A 19380-nucleotide genomic window follows, 5' to 3' on the forward strand; every position below is an offset into this window, starting at 1 on the left:
TGCTGTTTCAGCTTCCTTTTCCTGTGAAATCTGTGTAAGAGAAAAATCAACGTTAGTAGAAATGAGAGATGCTTGCTTTGCCGCTGCGTCCGCGCGTGCATTGCCTCTCGAGACCACGTCCTGTTCCTTGGTGTGTGCTTTGCATTTACACACAGCTATTTGGAGTAAAATTTCCTCTAAAAGAGAAACAAGCAGTCAATGTAAATGGTTATAGATTGATAGTAGCAATTTTAGCTTGTGTTAGTGCATGCAATTCAGCCACCTGTGCAGATTTGTGAGGTGGTAAGCATCCGGATTTCACTAATTCAAAGTCAGACACAACTGTCCACCCCATCCTATTTATGCCTCTGTCATCTCTGGAAGAGGAACCATCCACATAATATGTGGAGGTGCAATCAGGGATGGGTGTGTCAGCAAGGTCAGGCCTTGGTGTACATACTTCCCGTGGGGCAGACAAACAACAATATGGTGTACCTTCATCAGGTGTAGGTAACAATGTCGCCGGGTTCAGAACTGTACATCTTTCAACTGTGGCATTAGACATTTGTAACAATGCACAGGAATAACGCAGCCACCTTGCTGCAGACAAGTGAGATGTGCGCTGTTCAAGCAGCATATGAGACACAGAATGAGGGACCAGCAGCCGCGGCTGGCGTAACCCACAAACTCACTGCTGGCTTGTACAGCTTTCTCTGCAGGTGCCACTGCCCTGAGACATCCTGGTAGGCCCCTGGCCACCGCATCAAGGCGACCTGAAAAATATGCAACTGGTCTCAACTTGTCACCATGTTCTTGCAACAAAACAGATGTCATACAGCCATTTCTTTCATCCACCATTTGAATAAAAGGCTTTTTTGGATATGGCAGCCCCAAAGTGGGTGCCTGCTGTAATGTCTGTTTTAGTTCCACAAATGCCCTTTCAGCCTTCTCTGTCCATTCTACCTTCTCTGATGGTGCTAAAGGTTTATCATAAATCATGTCATGCAATGGTTGTTGCAACTTAGAATAATTAGCAATAAAAGTCCTGCAATAAGATGTCATACCCAAAAATGACATTACTTGTTTCTTTGTAATGGGTTTTGGTATGTTAGCTATCCCCTGTATTCTCTTTGGAGTGAGAGACTTAGCCATTGGTGTAATTTCGTGTCCTAGAAAGGTTACTTTCTGGACAGAGCACTGTACCTTCTTGGGGTTGACCTTGTGGCCCTCCTCAGCTAGATGAGTGAGCAGACGTATGGTGTTGTCTGTGCACGACTGCTGAGTCGGTGCCGCCACCAAGAGGTCATCCACGTACTGCAATAAAGCAACATCATCATCCAACACAAGTTTCTGTAATGAACAATGCAAGGCAGAGTTATAAATCGTGGGGCTCTCGCTATACCCCTCAAATGTAAAAGCAAACCAAAACTGGCTATCAGGATGGACAGGAACACTGAAAAATGCATTCGAAATATCCACTACACTCCTCACTCCAGAAAACCACTTGCTGTCAGCTGGTATCTGTGAGACAATTGTGTAAGGGTTTGGCACATTAGGTGCCCTTGCTTGTACCGCAGCATTTACTGCTTTGAGATCTTGAACAAACCTCCACTCTGTGGGCTGACCTGCTTCTCTGACCTTTTGTACAGGAAAAATTGGTGTTTTTACAGGTGAGTGTGGGCAGGGAACAATTATCCCTTTCTCCAATAAGGCCTCAAATACTGGCCTTATTCCCTCAAGCGCCTCCCTTTTTAGAGGGTATTGAGGTTTGCATGGTCTGTAATCACTCTTTGGGGTGATAACTACTGGTTCACACCCTTTAATCAAACCCACATCATATTTATTTTTTGCCCACAGGTAATCAGGTACTTTGTCAAGAACTTGTTGCGGTAAATCAATACTAGCACACGTCATGTGTGCTGGCAAAATGTTTTGTAAATTTGAATCTGCAGAAACAGCTTTCTGTATTATAACTCTCTCTCTCTCTCTCAGCAATGAAAAAAGAAACTCAACTTCTCCTGTGTGCCGTTATCTGCTCTGAGAACTGCACGTTTTCTGACAACATTTCCCAATCAACAGCCTGGCTACAGGCCTTTGCAAATTCACCTTCTTTTTCCCATGGCTGACTGGTATTTTTTTTGCAATGGAAACATGGGGTACCGAATTTTCAACATCAAAAATTTGTTCTTGCTTTTCTGTCAATTTGAACGAGTGCCACACACCATGAGTCATTCCAGCATATATGGGTTATAGTCAAACCTTCTGTTTTTACAGAGAACCATTTCTATGAGCTGTGCAATGCATGTTATCAGCTGGAATGACCTCGCTGGCTTGTGGCAATCTTATCTTCCCTTCAGCATGCAACTCTTCACTTTGAAAGGCCCATTCATACACATACAACAGAGACACACAAATAGATGACATTCTGGGATCCCAACAAGAAATATTCAGGCCTTGGTTGTTACATAAGATGCTAGCATTAATTTTACACATCAAATCCCTCCCCATGAGGTTTACCAGACACGCGTCAGATAAGAGGAACATATGCATAAACTCGTTACCGTCATGCATACAACAGAGTGGAGCAGTAAATTCTTCCCTCACTATATGCCCCGTAGCACTCATAGATGAGTTAAACTGCCCACTCAAGGTGACAAATGGGAATTCATCTTTGCGTATGACAGAGTTAGTTGCATCCAGAGTCTACCATAAAACAACAAACGCCTGTCCCTCAACCATTATTTCTCCGAGAGGCAATTTAGCGTATGCCTCTCGGTCAATTTCAAGCAAAGCAAGTCCTTCATTGCACAGAGCATTTCTTTCCCTATCACACACATCAGAAAAATCAGAATCAGCAAGCAGATAATATGGCATTTGAACAAGACTGGACTTACCCGCCTCCGTACGATGCTCCCCTTCCCCCTCCTGGCTTCAGTCGCCCCTTTCTTTACACACCGGCAGGTTTCCCGCGCTCCCTTGGGATTCCGGTGTCCCTTTAGTTTTCAGGAAATGGAAACATTAGTTTTTCAAATGTCCTTTCTGTCCGCAATACCAGCAAACATTTTCTTTCGGATCTCCTCTCCTCTTCTCTCATTCTCTCTGCTGCCCGTTCTCTCGGGAGCGTTGTCCTTGCGAAGAGAAATTGCGTTGTTATGTTGTGGCTGTGCCCATTCTCCTATCTTGGCAAAAGCTGAAGATAGCTGTTTCTCTGGTGAACGGCTTCTCTGCTGTTTCCTTAGGCCTTGCCTCCCGTTCCGTCTTTATCTGAACATCATCTTTGTCCTCTTCAAAAGTGCTGTCAAGGATGTGGATGATCTCTGATTCTGGTCCACGTGGCAGTTCTTGCATCGGCGGTGGCGGGGGTGCAGAAGGTGGTGCTTGTCGTGCTGGCTGTTGTATCTGTGCGGCTTGTTGAGCTGGTTGTTGTATCTGTGCGATTTGTTGAGCAGGTGGTGGTGGAGCGCGACGTTGTGGAGGGGGTTGGAGGTCATCGTCCAGAAGCGGTACCCTTGTGTATTGGAAATGTACCCCAGGTGGGGTACGTGCAGGTGCATAGGGAGGAGGAAAAAACAGAAAGTTAGGTTCATCATGTAATGAATCTGATGTAGGAAAACATTTGCTTAATGTTTAGCTCTGACTTAGTCTGAGTCAGTTCGTCCTTGGTCTTTATCTTACTCTGTGCTCTCATTTCTCTGCCATCCGCAATGATCTTTTCCCTTAATAAAGTGAGTGCTTTTACACTCAGTGTTCCTTTAGGAGGAAAATTATACCTTTTCTCCCAGATTTTACGCTTTCCAACGCCCCCGTGCCCTTTGATTTGATCACTCGAGCATACACGCCATTTTCCAGATCCATTGACTTTGTACTCCCTTTCGAATTACCCTGACCCATGGTCACGAACGAAATAACGCTTACCGTATTATCTATTCAGATGCCACCACAACGGTTCTTTCCCAGATTCCGTCAGCTTTGACTTCAGAAATGGTTGAGACTCTCCCTTCCCTAAACGTTGATCAGATATAGTTCTTAACCAACTTGCATGTTTATATAGGCGCCAAATTCTTTCTCCGCCGGTGGGTGCTCATCACAGCGTCAAGCAATGCTTAGGGCTTTCGTTACTTAGCAACGAAAGACGCTCTGAAGCGAAGAGGAGGGAAGCGGTGCGGTCACGTGAAGCAACTGTGCGTATGTGCTAAGCCGAGCCCCGGAGCACACAGGAGATCGTCGCATTTCTGCATGTTTATTGTAGCACTTCCACTCTTGAAACAGCAAGTGAGAAACCTTTTTGGGGTTATAATGTTTCCAGCCGCGCTGAAAACGCGTTATGATGGTGTACTGGTAGCGCAGATTGATACTTTTTCGTGACCAAGAGAGAACGGCCATTTCTCAATCTGAAGGCTGAGGAGGTCGCGGCTGCATATGTCATCAAGCCTGCTTTATTATTTTCAGACATTTGCAAGTCATAAGCATATTACAACAATGTATGATTAACAAACAATAATAGTCAACTTTATAATTGTTAATGTAATAAGTCTTGATGACGTATGCAGCTTGCAAAGTCGACCTCCGGAGGCTACAATCTTCGGATTGAGAAACGGCCAATCTCTTTCCTCAGTGTTCCGCCCCCAAGCCACTGATATCAGTTGCCTTCCCTGGCAAATTAGCGCATTACCTCCACGTCTGCGGTTGTTTGCGTGAACACGAACCTGAAGACATCTCACTGGGCGAGATTGTACTTTATATTTTTCATAATTTGTGACGTGCACACCACCGCGGGGCGCACTTCCGACTGCCGGTTGACTCCACCACCGCGGTGGTGCGGTGGTAATTACAACCGTCCGAGCCCTACTCGTCGCCATTATTGTCGTGGAATTTTAGCCGCATCAAATAATACTCACTAAGAGTCAAAGTCAAGGATCTCACAGACACACTGTCGACAGAATTTTCTTTGTCTGAATTTTATATATTCTGCAGAATAGGCTCTCACCCCCATGGTGCTAGAAGTTTAAAAACCCAAGAGCCCCGATCACAAGGTTGAACACACATTTATAGTAAGATGCTGAAATACGTACAATCATCCGTTTCTACGTCATTTAGAAGATAGCCTTCAGCTGTCAGTGATTAAGAACATAAACCTTAAACATAATTATAGAACATATGGTTTGTTTCTCAGAGAACTCTACCGTTCCCTGGGTTTCTAACTTAATGATTCATTCGTTACGCCCCCTTATCTTATCATATAGAAAAGTACATGTTGGTACATGATGTTTAAATCCTTGAACATTGTACTTGCTGAAAAGACAGAAAAAGCATAATTATGTGCGTTAGCAGAAAAACATGATCTCCATATGAATCACAATTTATGAGCTTATGATTGTAATTAAAAAATGAAAAATAAGATGAAAAAATAAAACATAATAATATGAATATAAAAGCATAATAAAAGTCCTCCACTACAATACTTACTTGTGTAACTACTCATGTTATGGATCCCTGTTTGGATCCTAAGGAATGAATGGGGCTAGGCTAAATGCTAACACATTCACAACGCATTGTACAAAGAGTAAGTGCACACATTGAATAAAGATAGGGGTGTATTAATTTGTTTTAAGTTGATGTAATAACATAGTAAAATATTTCAAAACTGGTGTTTTCCTTTAAAACCGCCACCAGGATAACCTTCAAAAATAGGAAAGGCAAAATAACAAACAAAAAACAACAAACAGTGCCTCAATAGAAGGATTGTAAACTCAGCTGAGAACACTCTAAATACATGAAGTCTACTCATTTACACAGGTGAACACACTAAAGACATTATGCATTTACTTACACATGTAGCAATCCTGAACGAGCCTCCAATTTTATGTTATAACCAGCTCGTTTCTAGCCGCAACATAAAAAGGGATCAATTAATGCAAGTTTTATTAAATTAAACGTATACCACAACCAATGATAACAATAATAAACAAAAGTCTAGGGATAAGGGAAAACAAAGAAATATGTGTAAGATAAACATAAGAACGAGCCACTCGTGAGGAAAGCTTCATCAGACAGTCCCTGCCTCCAAATAACACACAGCACTTTTATATATTTTAGCTAATTATCAATTAGCATGAGCAAAACCAATCAGGAACTCCCATGATCTGCACCGATAGAATCAGGAGGAAACTCAGGTTTGTCACAGTCATCTACCGTGTCAAAGGTAGCATTAAGATCTTGTAGCACCAGCACAGATATTTTACAGAAATCAGAGTTTAATCGAATATCATTTATTATCTTTATGAGCACTGTCTGTGCTGTGATGCTAATGGACACCAGATTGAAAATTGTCCAGACACCCATTTGCATCTAAGAATTTGTTCAGCTTATCAAAAACAACCTCTTGCATATAAAAGGAAGATTTGAGATTGGTCTGTAGAAGCTATGTTTTTCTCTAGGTTACTCTTTTTTTTTATGAGAGTCGTTTTTAATGACTCTGGAAAAGTGCCTGTGAACAGAGAGGTATTTATTTTTTTAAGAGTTTAAAAAAAAAAGTTAAGTACCTTTTTGAGAAAGGATGTGGAAAGCGTGTGAAGGCTGCAAGTTCATTTTTTTAATATGTTGTACTGTTTCTTCCAAGTATGTCCAATTCTGAGAAAATGACTAATTTTTGATATTGTTGTTTTGACCAGAGGCGTAACTACGGGGTTGTCCGAAAAATGGCTCTCTGGTTGAACTGACAGAAAAAATGGTGCACGCACACACACACACACACACACACACACACACACACACACACACACACACACACACACACACACACACACACACACACACACATTCTGGTTTCCATGTTTTGTGGAAACATTCCATAGATGTAATGCATTTTATACTGTACAAACTGTATATTCTATTCCCCTTACCTGCCCCATTCCCTAACCCCAACCATCACAGAAAACCCTTCTACTACTTCACTTTTTCAAGAAACATAATTTTGTTTGATTTATAAGCTTGTTTCCTCATGGGGACATCAAAATGTCCCCAGAAGGTCACAAAAACACTGGTATTCCTATCTTTGTGGGGAAAATTGGTGCCCACAACGTGATAATTACCAGGTACACACACACACATACACACATATATTGTTATTATTATATAAAAGTACTCATATCATGAAATAAGACCCGCCCTACAATGTTATTTTACACCTTAACGTTAGCTCAGTATAACGGTTGATATGCTTTAGCTATGAGTTTAACTATACTGCCCTACAAAGCCAAAGCGCAGTAACTACGCATTTGGTCAAAATTGAGTTAAGGGTTAAAATGGGCTTTGTGGGATCTGTTGTGTCGTGTGACAAAGTCTCCTGGGTCAATTTTGTCCCATCCCAGAGAAATGTGTGTGCCAAAATTGCAGTAACATGTTTGACTGCCTGGTTTAAAAAACTTTAAGGGCATTTTTCTCAGTTTCAGTGTTTGGTAGTTACTGCACTTAGCCTTTGTAGGGCAGTATAGGTAACTTAGTTAATTTATTTTACTTGTTATTAAAAAGAATCTAAACTTGAGAATTCTCTTGTATTGATTCTTTGCAGAAGTCAAGTTTGGGCCATAAAAGCCATTTGTTATGTTGGCTTGACAAAGCCAACATACTGTTATTGCTTTTAAACTTATTATTATTATGTTGGCTTGTCAAAGCCAACATACTGATATTGTATTTAAACTTATTATTATTATTCTTCTTCTTCTTCTGAGACTAAAATTTCTGCGGCTAACTCGTCCGACAGCTTTCAAGCTACAACCACGAAATTTTCCACGGACATTCTGACTGGTCTAAAGAAGTGTGCTATATCTTTTTGACGGGATCCGACTTACAGAATTCCCAAAACGGGACATAAAACTTCCGAAAAGTCCTATTTACTTAACATTGCGACAAACTTTGACAGGTCATAGCTACGAGCGAGTAATTTGTAGAAACTTGTGGATTACCACATTTGAAGAGGCTGGCAGGCTCTGTAAGAACATACCTCACATTGGAGTGTAAGTTTCACCCCTGGGGTGTAAGAGGCCCCCAAAATTCCCCATTGACTTATAACGGGGCAGGAAACACGCCCATATAAGGGAATAAAAACGTTCCAGATGGAATATCTTCGCTTTACAGTATCATAGAGACATGGGGGTGGGCTCATTTTACTCAAGCATCCAATCAGTCTCTCTGGATCGTCCCATAGCTATTAAGCCACGCCCCTAGCAACCATTTGTGGGCACCCTAGCAACATCTCCCATAGACTGCCATTATAAAATGCCCAGATGGATATCTTTGCAGCACAGTGTCACAGAGACATGGGGGTGGGCTCATTTTACTCAGGCATCCAATCAGTCTCTAAGGATTCTTATTGAGGTATTAAGCCACGCCCCTAGCAACCAAATATGAGCACCCTAGCAACATAATAAACAAAGCCTTATATCTCTGGATCCGAACATCATAGAGACATGGGGGTTGGGTCTTTTGGTCATGTTAGCTTCATGCTAGCTTCATGCTAAGTCATACTAGCTTCATGCTAGTTTCATGCTAGCTTTATGCTAATTTCATAATAAATCTTGCTAACTTCATGCTTATTCATGTTAGCATCATGCGAGCTTCATGCTAATTAATGTTAACATCATGCTAGCTTCATGCTAATTCATGTTAGCATCATGTTAGCTTCATGCTAATTCATGTTAGCATCATGCTAGCTTCATGCTAATTCATGTTAGCATCATGCTAGCTTCATGTTAATTCATGTTAGCATCATGCTAGCTTCATGTTAATTCATGTTAGCATCATGCTAGCTTCATGCTAATTCATGTTAGCATCATGCTAGCTTCATGCTAATTCATGTTAGCATCATGGTAGCTTCATGCTAACTTCATGCTAAATCATGTTAGCATCATGCTAACTTCATGCTAATTCATGTTAGCATCATGCTAGCTTCATGCTAATTCATGTTAGCATCATGCTAGCTTCATGCTAATTCATGTTAGCATCATGCTAGCTTCATGTTAATTCATGTTAGCATCATGCTAGCTTCATGTTAATTCATGTTAGCATCATGCTAGCTTCATGCTAATTCATGTTAGCATCATGCTAGCTTCATGCTAATTCATGTTAGCATCATGGTAGCTTCATGCTAACTTCATGCTAAATCATGTTAGCTTCATGCTAACTTCATGCTAATTCATGTTAGCATCATGCTAGCTTCATGCTAATTCATGTTAGCATCATGCTAGCTTCATGCTAATTCATGTTAGCATCATGCTAGTTTCATGCTAATTCATGTTAGCATCATGCTAACTTCATGCTAATTCATGTTAGCATCATGATAACTTCATGCTAATTCATGTTAGCATCATGCTAGCTTCATGCTAATTCATGTTAGCATCATGCTAGCTTCATGCTAATTCATGTTAGCATTATGCTAGCTTCATGCTAACTTCATTCTAATTCATGTTAGCATCATGCTAGCTTCATGCTAATTCATGTTAGCATCATGCTAGCTTCATGTTAATTCATGTTAGCATCATGGTAGCTTCATGCTAACTTCATGCTAAATCATGTTAGCATCATGCTAACTTCATGCTAATTCATGTTAGCATCATGCTAGCTTCATGCTAATTCATGTTAGCATCATGCTAGCTTCATGCTAATTCATGTTAGCATCATGCTAGCTTCATGCTAATTCATGTTAGCATCATGCTAGTTTCATGCTAATTCATGTTAGCATCATGCTAACTTCATGCTAATTCATGTTAGCATCATGCTAACTTCATGCTAATTCATGTTAGCATCATGCTAGCTTCATGCTAATTCATGTTAGCATCATGCTAGCTTCATGCTAATTCATGTTAGCATCATGCTAGCTTCATGCTAATTCATGTTAGCATTATGCTAGCTTCATGCTAACTTCATTCTAATTCATGTTAGCATCATGCTAGCTTCATGCTAATTCATGTTAGCATCATGCTAGCTTCATGCTAATTCATGTTAACAGCATGCTAGCTTCATGCTAATCATGCTAACTTGATGCTAGCTTCATGCTAATCATGTTAGCTTCATGCTAGCTTCAGGCTAATCATGCTAGCTTCATGCTAAATCAGGCTAGCTTCATACTTAAACATACTAACAGCCAGATAGCCTACTAAACTAAACTTCTGTCAAACCGTTTTAAACGTTCAGGCCAGGCTTTGTCAAGCCAACATAAAGTTTGTCAACAAACTTTTCTATCTAGTTATTATTATTTTTCTTCTGAGACTAAATTTCTGCAATTAATGCGGTCTACAGCTTTCAAGCTACATCCACCAAATTTTCCACGGACATTCTGACTGGTCTGAAGAAGTGTGCTATGACTTTTTGAAGGAATCCGACTTACAGAATTCCTAAAACGGGACATTAAAATTCCGAAAGTCCCATTGACTTAACATTGGACAAACTTTGACGGGTCATAGCTGCAAGCGAGAAATTTGTAGAAACTTGTGGGTTACCACATTTGAAGAGGCTGGCAGGCTGTGTAAGAACATACATCACATTGGGGTATAAGTTTCACCCCTGGGGTGTAAGAGGCACCCAAATTTCCCCATTGACTTATAATGGGGCAGGGAACATGCCCATATAAGGGAATAAAAGCGTCCCAGACGGAATATCTTTGCTTTACAGTGTCGTAGAGACATGGGAGTGGGCTCATTTTACTCAGGCATCCAATCAGTCTCTCAGGATTGTCCCATATCTATTAAGCCACGCCCCTAGCAACCATTTTTGGGCACCCTAGCAACATATCCCATAGACTGCCATTATAAAATGCCCAAATGGATATCTTTGGAGCACAGTGTCACAGAGACATGGGGGTGGGCTCATTTTACTCAGGCATCCAATCAGTCTCTAAGGATTCTTATTGAGGTATTAAGCCACGCCCCTAGCAACCAAATATGAGCACCCTAGCAACATAATAAACAAAGCCTTATATCTCTGGATCCGAACATCATAGAGACATGGGGGTTGGGTCTTTTGGTCATGTTAGCCTTATGCTAGCTTCATGCTAAGTCTTACTAGCTTCATGCTAGTTTCATGCTAGCTTTATGCTAATTTCATAATAAATCTTGCTAACTTCATGCTTATTCATGTTAGCATCATGCTAGCTTCATGCTAATTCATGTTAGCATCATGCTAGCTTCATGCTAATTCATGTTAGCATCATGCTAGCTTCATGCTAATTCATGTTAGCATCATGCTAGCTTCATGCTAATTCATGTTAGCATCATGCTAGCTTCATGCTAATTCATGTTAGCATCATGCTAGCTTCATGCTAGTTCATGTTAGCATCATGCTAGCTTCATGCTAATTCATGTTAGCATCATGCTAGCTTCATGCTAATTCATGTTAGCATCATGCTAGCTTCATGCTAATTCATGTTAGCATCATGCTAGCTTCATGCTAATTCATGTTAGCATCATGCTAGCTTCATGCTAATTCATGTTAGCATCATGCTAGCTTCATGCTAGTTCATGTTAGCATCATGCTAGCTTCATGCTAATTCATGTTAGCATCATGCTAGCTTCATGCTAATTCATGTTAGCATCATGTTAGCTTCATGTTAATTCATGTTAGCATCATGCTAGCTTCATGCTAATGCATGTTAGCATCATGCTAGCTTCATGCTAATTCATGTTAGCATCATGCTAGCTTCATGCTAATTCATGTTAGCATCATGCTAGCTTCATGCTAATTCATGTTAGCATCATGCTAGCTTCATGCTAGTTCATGTTAGCATCATGCTAGCTTCATGCTAATTCATGTTAGCATCATGCTAGCTTCATGCTAATTCATGTTAGCATCATGTTAGCTTCATGCTAATTCATGTTAACATCATGCTAGCTTCATGCTAATTCATGTTAACATCATGCTAGCTTCATGCTAATTCATGTTAGCATCATGCTAGCTTCATGCTAATTCATGTTAGCATCATGCTAACTTCATGTTAGCATCATGCTAGCTTCATGTTAATTCATGTTAGCATCATGCTAGCTTCATGCTAATTCATGTTAACATCATGCTAGCTTCATGCTAATTCATGTTAGCATCATGCTAGCTTAATGCTAATCATGCTAACCTGATGCTAGCTTCATGCTAATCATGTTAGCTTCATGCTAATTCATGTTAGCATCATGCTAGCTTCATGCTAATTCATGTTAGCATCATGTTAACTTCATGCTAATTCATGTTAGCATCATGCTAGCTTCATGCTAATTCATGTTAGCATCATGCTAGCTTCATGCTAATTCATGTTAACATCATGCTAACTTCATGCTAATTCATGTTAACATCATGCTAGCTTTATGCTAATTCATGTTAGCATCATGCTGGCTTCATGCTAATCATGCTAACTTGATGCTAGCTTCATGCTAATCATGTTAGCTTCATGCTAGCTTCAGGCTAATCATGCTAGCTTCATGCTAAATCAGGCTAGCTTCATACTTAAACATACTAACAGCCAGATAGCCTACTAAACTAAACATCTGTCAAACCGTTTTAAACGTACAGGCTACGCTTTGTCAAGCCAACATAAAGTTTGTCAACAAACTTTTCTATCTAGTTTATGTTGCTGCTGCTAAGCTTCCATTTTAACCAAAAGTTCTGAGGTACTGCTGTAACGTGTCATAGGACAGCGATGTTTCCCAACCAGAGGGCCGGGGCCCTCAGAGGGGCCTCATCAGATGTCCAAGGTGACGTAAATTATAAAAAATTGGACAAAACAACCATTAAAATAAGCTTATTTATCTTGTCATTTAAAGCTCTAGTTAATATTATTTCGAAAAACTGAGTGAGTGGGGGGCTTTCAAATATTGTTGTAAAAAAGCAAGTCCCAAGCACAAATATAAAAAAATATTGCTGTTGGCAACTAGGGGGCCTTGAAGTGAAAAAGGTTGGGAATCTTTCATAGGAGAACTCTCATAGGAGAACTGGCCCTCCCTTCTTTTTTTTACAGCATTATTTACGCAGCCAAATAGTTAGTGCGCTTGCGCTCCTGCTTTGTAGATGGCGCAGAGAGTATGGTTTACCAACCGCAGGCAAACCAGGGTTTATTAAACGGAAACGATGATGCATTGAACACCCTGTTGTGATGACGCAAGAGTTGCAACTACGGTAGCTGAGAGGCCATTCTTTGTGTTCTTTTTTAAATGTTTCTGAAGCCTGATGAAATTGTTATAAATGTGTGTTTTTATACTGTAAAATACCCTCGATGTTACAGTCGCTGACCTTGCTGTCCAGAATGAAAGACAACATTCCAACTTGAACCCATTGAGCGAGCTGTCTCTTTAGAACCGCGTGGTTTACAGTTACAGCGTATTATTGAATATAATGTAAAACCACTGCTTTTATATAATTAAGAATTTAAAAAACTGTTTTATTGCCTGTTATTTATCATATTACAGTTTTTCTCGGTTGCTTAAACACATTTCTTAAAACTATGCTTATATTCTCAAACAGTAAACACAAACCCACAACATCTCACCCAATTCTCCAATTATCTTATTTTCAGGTCAAAATGAAGCTCTACACACAAAACCATTCACTCTTACTGAAAAACCAAACTTTTCCCTCAGAAAACACACACAAGCTTTCAAAAACACACACACACTACAACATAGTATTACACACTGGTGCAATAAATTCAAACCAATATATCCAAAACTGGTAAGTTGCGTGTGGTTCTGCCCCTCAAAAACCTTTTCACATGACCACAATCAATGTATGCATTGGCACATTTTTATTCATTACAGTTTTTTCCAATTGCTAACACACTAAAATTACATGAACAGCACAACTATTTAAACTGACACACAGAGATCAACACCTCTTCTCAAGTCTCCAAAAGTCTAAACACATTTTCTGCTTTACACATATTTTGCAATTCACAATGGCACTTTTTAAATGCACTGAACACGGTTCTCTGCACAAGACACAACAATCTGACATAAAGTCACATGTTTGCCTTTTCAAAACACTACCATTCAAAATGACACTACACGAGCTAAATGGCCAATATATGTGCCACCTGCCCAAACACCTGAATGGTTAATTGTTAACACTTCAATCAGGATGTAAGCACTAGAAAAGACCACAGGAACGTCATTGGCCATAGAGCCATTATAGATGTTCCTGGCTAACGTGGTGGGAACATCACAATGTGTGCTGGCATTTCCAATATGGATGGTGTCCTCCACCGTCATGCCAACCTTGATACAACACAGCCCATATTCTCACATTTCTAGAAAGACTCCACAACATTCTCATACCATCAGAGTGTATGAATGATGCAGACCAAAGAAACCGGTATGTTGTAGTATGGCACAACGTGAGCTTTCATCGTGCAGCCCCAGTCCAAAACTGGTTTGCTGACTACCAAACATTTATCGTGCAATACCTCCCACCATACTTGCCATTTTTGAACCCCATAGAAGAGTTATATGGAAGGTATATGACCAGCAGCCATTTGTGCGCATCCCTCTTTTGCAGGCGATGGAAGAGGGATATGATGATGAGATTGATGTTGGTGCAATTTAGGGATGGATAAGGCGCTCAAGGCGAGGGAATATATTGCCTGTGATGTGAACGAGGCGTTGTGACTTGTTTGGTGAAAAATAAAAAAAATTCAACAGCATGTGTGTGTATCTGCAAATATTTTTGTGCATGTGAACAATCTAATACATACAGTATTTTAGTATTATGGCAAAGCATACTAAAGAAAAGTGCACTTTTCATTATGCCCAACTGTGTGTAGGGGAGAGCGGGGTATGTTGTCACACTTTTCACACTGTCTAACATTTACTGAGCACCATACATCAAAATGGTATAAATCTCATACCAAATGAAAGAAGGAAGTCTTGGGCACATATGTTGTATTCATAACATCTTTATATCTTATCTCATTACAGAGTTGTAGACTGTTGAATAGTGACTGTGCACTTGTGACAATTTGCCCCATCGGAGGGTAAGTTGTCACACTAGGGCGGGTAAGTTGTCACACTAGATTATCTAAAAATAAGAACACAACTACTTAATTGTGAATATTGATTTTAATTTTTAAACTCAAACCAAACTGGAAATATAAACATCCGTGCCTGGAGAATCTGGAAAAACAATTATTTCAATCCAAATAATGCACATTTCAATTAAGTGGCAAGACCACTTTACTTTGAACTTTGGTTCAAATGTTCTATGGCTTTCACATAAAACCAGATAACTGAATGGAACGCTGCAGATAACTTGCTTAACTTAACATGTTGAACCTCTGAACAAAACAGATGCCCTGTATGACTAATAGGACTCATCTCCAGAATCACAATTCTGACACACATAAATTGCCTGGCCTGAGGTGCAAGCATCATGGGCCCAATTGTTGCATTTTACACATTTTACCCAGGTCTCCTTTGGACGACTCTTTGAAAATGGCTCTACACAGACGAGGCAGAAGCACTCTTCATCATCTGATGATGACTCTTGCATGATTTTTCTTCTTTTAGCTGCCTTGTTTTTCATAGGTCCAGATTTCTGCTTCCCTTTCTTTTGAAACAGCTTTTTGCTAGATTGAGGCTTATTCTTTTCTATATCATGTTTTCTGAGCATGTTCGATGTGTTTGTTTGTACAGGGGCAAGTTGTCAGATGTGACGACTTGCCCCAAAGTCATTGAGACAACTTGCCCCATACTTACTTGTGTGCTAATGTTGTCTAAATCTCAAGTTTAGCTCATCATATCACTTTAGCTAAAGTATCAAAAGACACTTTACGGTCTCCTCTATTTTGTGCAAAATAATCATTTTAAACATTCACACCTAACAAAGTTGTATTGCATAAAATGTAAAGTGATTTTTTTTTACTTTTTAAGCAGAAAAATAAGAAAATTGTGCTAACCTCAGATTACAGTGATCTTGACCACATGTGAACAGGAAGTTCACTATAGAAGAAGAAGTCACATAAAGTGGCTATTTGATTTTTGAGATAGAGCCTCTAGTGTTGGAGTTATTAACAGTGTGACAACTTACCCGTGTGACAACTTACCCCGCTCTCCCCTAGTTGGTTAGACAAAAATCTGGTAATATGAATGAAGTGCGTTCCAATTTGTGTCAAAGTTTGATTTTGATAATGTTATATGTAGTTTAGGTTGGAGTGCTTCATTTTGCAGGATATGTGGTATTTTGCTATTTGGGTGTGTGGTTTTGTAAATTGTGTTAAGTTTTTTGATAAAACCAGACTAGTTTGCAAAATTGTGTGTTAGCAATTGGAAAAAATGTAATGTGCTACACAACACAACTGTTAAAAAAAGATTCCACCTCAACATCCTGTCTTTGTTCTGGGTCAGGCCAGAGAATCTTATCCACATCACAGGCTATATTGGCCCTAGCCAAACAGCGAGGGTAAAAGCCTCTTGCATGATCCACTCCTAGCATTCATCTACTTATATGTCGATCTTTACAGAAGGCAATTTGATTGATTTCTTTATTCCAGTAGCATAGTCCAACAGTGTATGCACACTAAAGTTACTGTACAGAGCAGTCTTACTGTAAGTACATCTACCTGTTTATCTCCACGAAGGCTCTGAAGATGGAGGCAATGGTGAAGCAACTCAAATTAGGCTTTACTCTTTGCTCAGCCTCCCTCATAGTCATACCATGGACAAGTCCATGGTCAGTGGTTCGAATTTCATTTGAGACTGCTTGTCTCCTTGCCCTTCTTCTTCTTCCTCCTCTTTCACCACGTCCTCCTCCTCCTCTTCCTCCTCCTTCTCCTCGACCTATTTCTTCATTTCTCTGTGGATTCATTGTTCCAAAGCTCAGTGAACTGATCCAAGCCCTTATATCTAAGGATCTGATTAAGTTTTATTCAATTTGGATTCTTCGTGTTTCCATCTTGGTAATTGTTTGCTAAATGAACTTAAGCTGTGCTGACTTGAGTGAACAGTATTGAATGCTAGTGCTTTCCATATGACCACATGGTGTAAGCACTGAGAAATGTATGGATTTGTGTGGAGAGTTTTGCAGTAACAGTTCAACAAATCTGACTCATGTGTTAAAGCAGGGCAATAGTGTTTATAGTTCAGCAAAATGGGTGTTGCTTTTTGAAAAATGTATTATGGTTTTGCAATTTTAGTTCAAAAGCTTGGTTATAGTGTTTTAACAATTGAGAAAAACTGTAACTGTGAGGACACAGGATCTATCAGGACTATAACATTTGCAATAATAGGCTACTACTGTATACATTCTATTCTATGAATTTTTCATACATGTATGGTCTTCTTTTCGTGTGAAGCTGCTTTGAAACAATGCAATATTGTAAGAAAGCGCTATGTACACTCACCTAAAGGATTATTAGGAACACCATACTAATACTGTGTTTGACCCCTTTCGCCTTCAGAACTGCCTTAATGGCATTGATTCAACAAGGTGCTGAAAGCTTTCTTTAGAAATGTTGGCCCATATTGATAGGATAGCATCTTGCAGTTGATGGAGATTTGTGGGATGCACATCCAGGGCACGAAGCTCTCGTTCCACCACATCCCAAAATGCTCTATTGAGTTGAGTTCTGGTGACTGTGGGGGCCATTTTAGTACAGTGAACTCATTGTCATGTCCAAAAAACCAATTTGAAATGATTTCAACTTTGTGACATGGTGCATTATCCTGCTGAAAGTAGCCATCAGAGGATGGGTACATGGTGGTCATAAAGGGATGGACATGGGCAGAAACAAGGCTCAGGTTGGCATTAACACACAAATTCAAGAATTGCACACACAAGATGCTAAATGCCTCACATCTCTTTCAAAATGAAACACCACAGCTAAAATATCACAAACATGTTTCAAAAGCAAACATTTGTCTTACATTGTAAACACCTTCAACATAATGTTATATTTTTGAATATGTCATATACACACTGTTATTCAAAACCATAGGTTCTTCTAAGCTCCCATGTATTTGATTGAATGTAATTGGAAGAGAGATATATAAAGTAAAAACAAAAGCAAAATTCAAACCAAACTTTTTTGGTTCTGGTATTTGAGTGTCAGGTTTTAGAAATTGTGTGACAAGTAATAAATTTGTGTGTAAGCAGTTGAAAAAAAACTGTAAACGATGCCCAATTGGCACTAAGGGGCCTAAAGTGTGCCAAGAAAACATCTCCCACACCATTGCATTAATTAGAAATTGAACAGGTGTTCCTAATAATCCTTTAGGTGAGTGTATAATTGTTTTGTAAAATGTGCCACTGCATGGTCTGTGGATGGCATATTAGCAAACATACAAGTAGCAACTTTATAGAGATTATTTTGTCCTTTTATACTATAAATACTACATTTTATAGACTACATTTATTTCCTTTATAATCCCCTTTATATGCCTGACAAAATTGACAATATATAAACAAATATAAAACCATACATTACATAGCAGAACTTCACACTCTTCTATGTTGACACGTGCTGTGTGTGATGTCATTTCATTGGACTCAAAAAAGGGGGTAGTTTCATGATGAATAAATGAAAAAGTTGATGCCTACCGGTGTCGGCCAATAGCATTGTGCTGCAGTATGCATATTACAACGTATTGAAACTACAGCCAGCAGACACACATCAGTATCACTGTACTAGTTTTCTATTGCAGGGGTTTTCAAACTAGGGTCCGGGACCCAAAGAGGGTCCCCCAAAAGTTCCAACGGGTTACCAGAAAATTAAGAGAAAAAAAGACGAAGCAAAAATTGGGAAAAGTCTCCCGGTATCACAGATAAGGCTTAAGGCTAGTCCTAGTCTAAAACACGTTTGATTGAAAATAATTTTCACTGACAGATCTTAAAATATGCCGGGGCCATTGATTTGTCTCAAGATACACAGTAACGTCATTTTCTAAGGCATGTTTATAAAAGATGTTTAATCACCTTAATTTATAAGGCCTCTATTTATATCCTCCTATCTTTAGCTAAGCCTTGTCTGTGAAACCAGGCATATGTGTAGCCATTTAATTAGCTGTCTTTATATCACAATTACTAATTTCCTAACACAGTTTAAGTATTGTTTTTTTTTTTTTAAATATAGATATACTGTATACAGTATATTTTAGTTAAGGGTCCCTTTATCATATGTGGAGATCCCTGCCATCAAAAGCTTTATTGGATGGTTTATTTGTTTATTTTGGGTTTTTTACTTTTGTAGGGTATTATTATTTTACTATATTAGAGATATGAACAAAAACGACTGTATAAAAGCTGTTTTGTGTAATTTACTTCAGAACTGTTATGGGACTGTGTCTGTCAGTGCATCGGTAAAAGTAGGCTACGTAAAAAAAAATTATTAGGCACGATCTTGAACTCAGGTGAATGTTTTTATATGCATTTAGTTCCAAT

Source organism: Misgurnus anguillicaudatus, chromosome 22 (assembly GCF_027580225.2).
Source record: "Misgurnus anguillicaudatus chromosome 22, ASM2758022v2, whole genome shotgun sequence".
Classification (NCBI taxonomy): domain Eukaryota; kingdom Metazoa; phylum Chordata; class Actinopteri; order Cypriniformes; family Cobitidae; genus Misgurnus; species Misgurnus anguillicaudatus.